The sequence below is a fragment of the Crocuta crocuta genome, unplaced genomic scaffold, assembly GCF_008692635.1.
Source record: "Crocuta crocuta isolate KB4526 unplaced genomic scaffold, BGI_CrCroc_1.0 scaffold70, whole genome shotgun sequence".
Classification (NCBI taxonomy): domain Eukaryota; kingdom Metazoa; phylum Chordata; class Mammalia; order Carnivora; family Hyaenidae; genus Crocuta; species Crocuta crocuta.
The window spans coordinates 8,961,116-8,968,634 of record NW_027528417.1 but is presented as its reverse complement, the minus strand read 5'-3'; the positions used below and the strand labels follow the sequence as shown (position 1 = coordinate 8,968,634).

The window sequence follows — 7,519 nt, the reverse complement described above, 5'->3', positions numbered from 1 at the left end:
AGGTGGTAGAACAAGGGCAGGAAGGGAAGAGGGAGGGGCTCGTATGTATGGAACAGGGGGCTTCCCACCAGCAGACACTATCTCATTATTCCCCAGCAAACCCTGGCTTCAAACCTCCGGCCCCCTGGACAGTCAGGCAGAGCTGCCGCGGCAGGGAGAGAATGGAGAATGGGGGCAGTGAAACATAAGGATAATTAGAGGGGCACAAGTCGCTCCTAGGAGTTCAAGTTATGTCAATGTTTCCATTATATGCCTCACTTTTTGGGGTTTATAACGGAGCTATAAAAACTCACGCCAGCTGAGAATTTGGCAGGCCAGGTCGCAGCAAAGGAGGGACTGTTTTTTAATTCAATTCAGCTGCTCGTAACTTGGGGCGGGGAGCGCGTTGTACATTTGGATAAGTCGGAGGGGCTGCTTGCAAGCCCTGAGAGCTATTGCTGTCTGCTCTCTCCCCTCCTCCCCTCCTCCTCGGGTCTCCTTTGTACTCTCCCTATAGAAAGAGCATTATATAAACACACCTCACCAGCATTCTGCGCAGGGAATGTGCGGGCATTCTCCAAGGGCCAGATAATTTGGCTTTTCTCCATCCCTCAGAAGGATATGGCTTAACCCCCTTCCAGCAAAGGTGCAAACCATTTCACCCAAACCTCTCCACAAAGGACTGCCAAGCCCCTGCAAGTGAGCTGTTTGGTACCGGAGCCATTCCAGGCAAATCCCAGCACGGGGGGCAGCCCTTTCACATCGTTGTAACAGGATTTGACTTGGCTGATGAGTACTATCCGCATCTCATAGGTAGGTTTGTCGGTCTCTCAAGTGCAGAGTTAAGAGAGTTTCTTCTGTATTTCAACCCCCAGTCTCCGATTCAGTCCAAGTACCCAAATCTCACTGGATCTTTAGCAATCAATCCAGTGCACAGACCACCCCCGCCATGAAGCCTTCTGCGATTCTCCTGCTAGAAGTCCTCGCTCTCACTTTTGGTCTCCTATCTGTTCTTTTCCTATAATATTTATCATTTGATTGCTGCGCTATATGTCACTGATTTGGGCACATTTTATTTCTGTACCACGACCCCCTTCTGACAGAGTGCTCAGCGTATTAAACGCTACCTACTCCAAAGTGCCAAACTTTGAGTAGGTGCCAAGCTAGATGAACTCTGCTCCGTAAGCGTGGGCAGAATTAATCACTTAAATAATTGATAATAGCAATCAGAAGCCGGGTGGCTGATAGCAGAGGCACAAGGAAAGCTCAGAACAAATTGGGACTTACCCATCTCTTCTTCCTTAATAGATGGGGAGACAGCCCATCAAACTGAGTCCTTACCTGGTTCCTGATAGTAGCAATAAGAAAATGGTAAGATGTGGCAGTCAGGGCCTCAACCCGAAAGATAGTAATAAGACGCAAGCAATAGCATATGTGTATGTATGAACAAAATTGTTCATATGCTAACATATAATAGTAGCAAGACCAAGCAAACCCACATATAGACATGTACACATAACTCTATTAACCTATATGAACAATGAGATAAGCATGTTTCATCAATATGCACTGCTTTTGCTCTGCATCATAACGCAATTCCCAGCCTTTAGTGCTATGAAAGTGATTTTGTAAACCATGGGTAAGTACCTGAATGGGTAGATGACACTGCTATCACTCTAGCATGCAGGACATTCAATAAAAATTTGCCAAATGAATAAACTACTTAAGGCAATTTGATGGAGATAAATAATAACGTTTCTCCACATACTAAAGGAAATACTGTCGGTGATGGTAAGTAATTTAGATTCCCTCATAAATACCCAGCTCTGATCTGAGAGCTAGTAGTAAATGGGATTTCAGTCTTCCCTAGGGGGTCAGAGGGCCATAGGCCCATTGTAGTAATCAGGCAATGGAAAAACAGACATACGTGTGAGTGTGACTGGGAGGCTGGTATCTTCAACCAGTTGACACTAAGCCTGACAGTTTGAGGTCACAGAGCTGTGAGAGCCCATGTATAATAAATGGGTGGGTAGGCTAAGAAAATATATCCGAGTCAGAGGCTGGGATTGATTTATAAAGAAGCGTGGGTTCAGCCGCATTTTCTGGAAAATCTCTAATATGGTGCTAGAATTTGTGTTTGATTAGAACCTTAAGATCTTTAAAACTCTAGGAATATAACTGAAGCCCATGTCTGTAAGTTAAGACACAAAGCTAATTTCAACTGCTTCGTTCTGTAAGGAACAAAATATGAACAAATGCAAGGTCGTCCATTACAGAAAGGGTGTATCTAAGTCCAAAGGTTTTATTTCTATATGTAAATGTGGGTAGAATTAACTACTTAATTAACGAATGACAGACAGAAGCCAGCTGGCTGACAATGGAGGGACAAGTAAAGCTCAGAACACGTAGGGACTTACCAATTCCTTCTTTAATAGAAGGGAAAACAGAATAGTACATATTTGGGGAGGGAGGAATAATTAGAATGGTTAGGCTATACGTCATTGGAGAATGCCAAGGACTTACAATCAGGAAACTTGAATTGGAATCTAACCTCTACCACTATATGCCACCTGCATTTTTTCTGAGCCCTGCTGTTGTCACCTATGACATGGGGTCAGTAACACCTATGCCACCAAAATCACAGAACTGTAACAGGTTGCATCAATTATGAGTGTGTTTGGCTGCAAGTAGCAGACGGATTATGGTGGTTTCAACAAAGAAGGCTATATTTTTCTCACGTAAGAACCAGTCCAGGTAGGCAATTCAAGGAGTGCACCTCAGTGATGCCTTAGGAGATCCCGGTTCTTTCTGTATTTCTGTCTTAACATCCTTGCATGTTGGGCCTCCTCGTGTTTGTCATCTCTTGCTCACAAGATGACTACTGTAGCTCCAGCAATATGTCCACATTTAGCAAGAATGGCCAAGGCGTCGGCGCTCCTCTCCCTGTGAGATTTTCTCAGCCGATCCACTCTCACATCTCTTTAGACACTTCAGATTAATGAATGGCCAAGGGAGCTGAGATGCCCAGGGCTGCTTTTGACCCATCATCATACATCTTCTGGCACTGAGTTGAAGACAAAGCAAAGACTCTTTCCGTGCTGGGGCACCTGGGTGACTCAGTCAGTTACGCATCCAACTCTTGATTTCGACTCACAGGTCATGATCTCACGGTTCGTGGGTTAGAGCCCCACACTGGGCTCCTCGCTGACAGAGCACACAGATCGATTCATGTCAGTAAGGAAGAAGGATGGCTATTGGGTGAGTAACCAATAGGGTCTGCCCTATGGTAAAATGTGATAAAGCTGAGCTCCTGCAAGGGTGTCCCTACACCGACAGCGTTAGCAGCATCTGGGAACTTGTTAGAAATGCAAGGTGTTCGGCTCCACCCCAGAGCTACAGAATCAGAAAACTCTGGGGTGGGACCCAACAATCTGTGTTTTAACAAGCCTTCCAGAGGATTCTGATGCTCACTCAGGTTTGAGAACCACTGGGAAAAAGTTGAGAAAAAACTTAGCAATGAGGCTGGAAACTCCATGATGGTAATGACATGTCTTCTTCATCAAAGCCCGCCTATGGGAAGCGGGGAGGAGAAAAACCAACTTTTACTGAGTACCTACCAAAGGTGGGCAATGTTCTTGGTGCCTTCACCTGTCTCTCCTAACTTAATCTGAACAAACCCCATTTTCACAGATGGAAAAAAACTGAGTATGAGAAAGGTTGAGTTGACTTCTGTGAAGTCATTCATCTGATGAATGACACAGCTCAAATTCAAAGCGTGGTCTGCTCCCAAACCGGCATACTTCCCGCTGTTACACCTAAAAAAGAACAGTCCTGGTAAACTTACAATGACTCGGTTTATAAAAATGTGATTTAAATGGAAAACTCATTTTTTTTTTTTCTGGGTGTTCAGAGTTCTGTGCAGCTTTGTACTGATCTTCCCTCCAGCCTTACCTTCACTACAATCCCACCCTCGCCCACTCCCATCCACTCAGCCTGGTGCAGAGCCAGCCGACGCCTCCCCATTTCTGGGGCATGCCATGCAGCTTCAATGCCTCAACTCAATTCCTGCCCTCTGTAGTGCTCTCCCTTCCCTTTTCTGCCCGTTGAACTTTATCCTTTGTAAATGATTAAGCAACTAAAACTGGCCCTTCATGTGTTCATGGTATAGTGCTAGAAACTAACGTGGCATTCAATAATTGTCCATGTACTAAATAAATCCAAGATGCCTCATTTGAATTCTTCTTCTACTAAGAGGCACCTCCAAATTTTTCTTTCTAACCCAACAGCATTTTTGCTTGCATTTCTGATTTCTCAGTCTGTCCTGTGATAAGATGATACGTATGCCTCTGTCTCCCAACCAGTGTGTAGACTCCGAAAGCCACAGTGTGGTCTCACTCATCTCCTTATCCTCCACAGCACCCAGCATAGGGACTTGCACATAGTAGGTGCTCGGAAACCACATATACAGGATGGAACCACATAACATGAAATGTACATCTGTACATTTCAAAGAACTTCAAACAACTGTATTTTTCAATTAGCTGCTGAATCCTACCAGTTGTAATGAACAAAAGCCTATTTCATACTAAGGCTGTTGATGTAGGAGCAAACCTTTCCTTTGGATCACTCAAGTAGATTTTACCTTGCCCAGTGCTTAGCTAATCCAATTCTGAGAATACAGCGTCACGGCTGGATGTTGAAATGGAGCCATTTTGGGAAGCTGAGCGGAAAACCTCCCAGTAGGAGTTATTTACGCACCTGCTAGATTGCCTATAATAAATGATACTGGCCAACTCACGGCGCGATCCCCTAGCACACTGTACCCTGGCCACTCCCTCCCCGCCTGCATTTACTGGATGACTTCCAAGAATGTTTGGAAATTAAATGTAGTTTGCAGCCTCCAGAAATTATCGAGGGACAACTTTAAACGTGATACTGAGCTGTAGATAATTACATTTATTTTTAAAAGTCTTTAAAAGAACACCTTTTTACAATCAATGTTGAGTACTGGGGGAATGGATAATGAGGATTAGAGGGAGGGATCAGAGAGAACCTGTGAATGTGGTTGCTAAACTCTGGCACTTTCAAGGCAGAAAATGCCATGGGTTCAGGGAAAGCTTATAAACATAAATATCAACGAAGGCAGAATAATATATTCAGTTACTCCATCAGTCTTGTTTGTCTCCTTAGGCATTCTTCAGCATTTTCCAGACATTCATTCCGAATAACTAACTAACAAGGATTTATTGAATACCTTCCATACCAACGGCCCAGCCTCTGAGATGCAAGAAGAGAAAGAACATCAAAAAAATGACTGCCATTTCTTACTTTTTTTTTTTTTAGCTTCTAAGAACTTAAAAATGCTTCAAATACGTGATCCCATTCCATCCAACTTCATTGTACAGATGAGTAGACTGAACAGCATATGAACAGGACTATATGGTTCATAGGAGACTGAGTCAAGGTCTGCGCATACGTCTTCTGACACCAAGTCCCGTGCTCTTCCATCTCTCCTCCTCTGCCACAAAGACAAGGGCTGTTTTTAATAAATTTATAGCATACAGTATATACTATCACAACATGATAAACTGTAAAAGATGTTTTTTATAGATTCCTGGGCAAAAACAGCATTGGAGTTAAGTGTTAAACTCCTTCTACCTTAGATCCCCACTGAAACAACCCAGAGAAGAATAAAAAAGAAAACACCTTGGGGAAAGGAAGACAAGTACAGGATAGTGTGCCTTCCATGTGGTCGAAAGTGTGGACCCATCTTGTCTAGCCTGGTGCAGAGGAGAGGGGGTGAAGGAAGACCCTGAAGACCATCTCACAACTCCCCTTCCTGAGAAAGAGCAACACTTACAGGAAGTAAATGGCAGGGAGACTGTGAGATCCCCACCAAACAAGACTGGCCCCCCTTCGACTGTGAAGTCTTAATGACAAGGGCGCTGACCCAGAGGAGGCAAAATTTTCAAAAGTGACAGGTCTCCATTTGTAATGGACACTTAAAGAGCAATACCTAATTAAAATTTTCATTTAAAACGATGAGAGTAGAATGGATGTTGTCACAAAAGTCAAAATCAGTGGTACAGAAGAGAAACGTGAAAACCTGCCATGAAATGAGGAGGAAAAAAGACAAGGGGATTGAAATAATGAATTGAAGAAACATTGTTGTCCTTAAAGAACATATAATACAGAAAGCGTAGATCAGAGATGTTCCTAGAAAAAAACAAACAAAACAAAACATAAAACAAAAAAGAGAAGAGAATAAATAAACAAAATAACCAAAAATATAAAAGAAGAAAACTCTCAGGGTGCCTGGGTGGCTGAGTCGGTTAAGCGTCCGACTTTCGCTTAGGTCACGATCTCGCGGTTCGTGGGTTCGAGCCCCGCGTCGGGCTCTGTGCTGACAGCCAGCTCAGAGCCTGGAGCCTGTTTCAGTCTGTGACTCCCTCTCTCTCTGACCCTCCCCTGCTCACACTGTCTCTCTCTCTCTCTCCTAGAAATAAATAAAAACATTTAAAAAAAAAAGAAGAAGAAGAAGAAAACTCTCCTAAGCTGATTTGGCCATAAGGATCAGTTAGTCTCCTGTGACAGAAATGCAACACCAAACCCAAGAGTCCAGGGAATATAGTTTTATTCCAAGCAGCCATGTCCCTATATGAAAATCAAGAATTATGCTAGTAAGAAGGAAAATATGGATTGGGCGAACCATTATCAACCTCTGCCATAGCTGAATAAAATATTCATATTTGTAGATCAAATGCTCTCATTGAGGACCCAGCAAAATTACTTCAAAGACTTCAACTATTAGATACATTCAAATTCAAGACTAATAGAAGAATTTCATAATTATCCAGGCAGGAAAAAAGAAAAAAAGACAAAGCAGACTAGCCTAAGCCCAATAACAAACATCAGATGACAATAGAGACACAGCTATAGTTTTAAGTATAAATTACCAGTCAAAAATTCTAAACTCATCCAAGTTGTCATTCATGTCTAAATGAAATGGAGGAAAATTTTCAGCTACTCAGAGGCTCCTAAAAAGTATATTCAAATCCTTTTTGAAAAAAAGTACTTAAATTATACTGTAGCCAATTGAGAGATGAATCAAAATAAAGAATGGGGGAGTTCTGAGGCACCTGAGTGGCTCAGTCTGTTAAGTGTCCAACTCTTAATCTCACCTCGGTTCTTATTTCAGGGTTGTGAGGTCAAGTCCTGCATTGGGCTTAGCACTGGGCATGAAGCTGAAGAAGAAGAAGAAGAAGAAGAAAAAGAAGAAGAAGAAGAAGGAGGAGGAGGAGGAGGAGGAGGAGGAGGAGAAGAAGAAGAGGAAGAAGAAAAAGAAGAAGAGGAAGAATGGAGAAGTTCTGATGAAGTAGATCCCACGGTGATTACTAAAATCAATCAATGTATCATCTTTAAATATGTAACATATTTTAAAGTATTATTGTAAATGAGTTTTTAAATACAAGCACTAATTATTGAAAGAAAATAATGTTAAAAATTACACCAGGTATACATTCATCAAAATTCAATGAAT

General features: G+C 42.5%; 1 long non-coding RNA gene across 1 annotated transcript in view; it reads left to right on the top strand.

Annotated features, from left to right (window-relative positions):
• LOC144223710 (uncharacterized) overlaps positions 1 to 7,260 on the top strand; it is a 7,458-nt gene extending 198 nt beyond the window's left edge. Inside the window, exons 2-3 of the long non-coding RNA XR_013332796.1 lie at positions 3,136 to 3,237; positions 7,178 to 7,260. This is a non-coding gene — a long non-coding RNA (uncharacterized LOC144223710). The remainder of the gene's footprint in view (positions 1 to 3,135; positions 3,238 to 7,177) is intronic.
• The last annotated feature ends 259 nt before the right edge of the window (positions 7,261 to 7,519 follow it).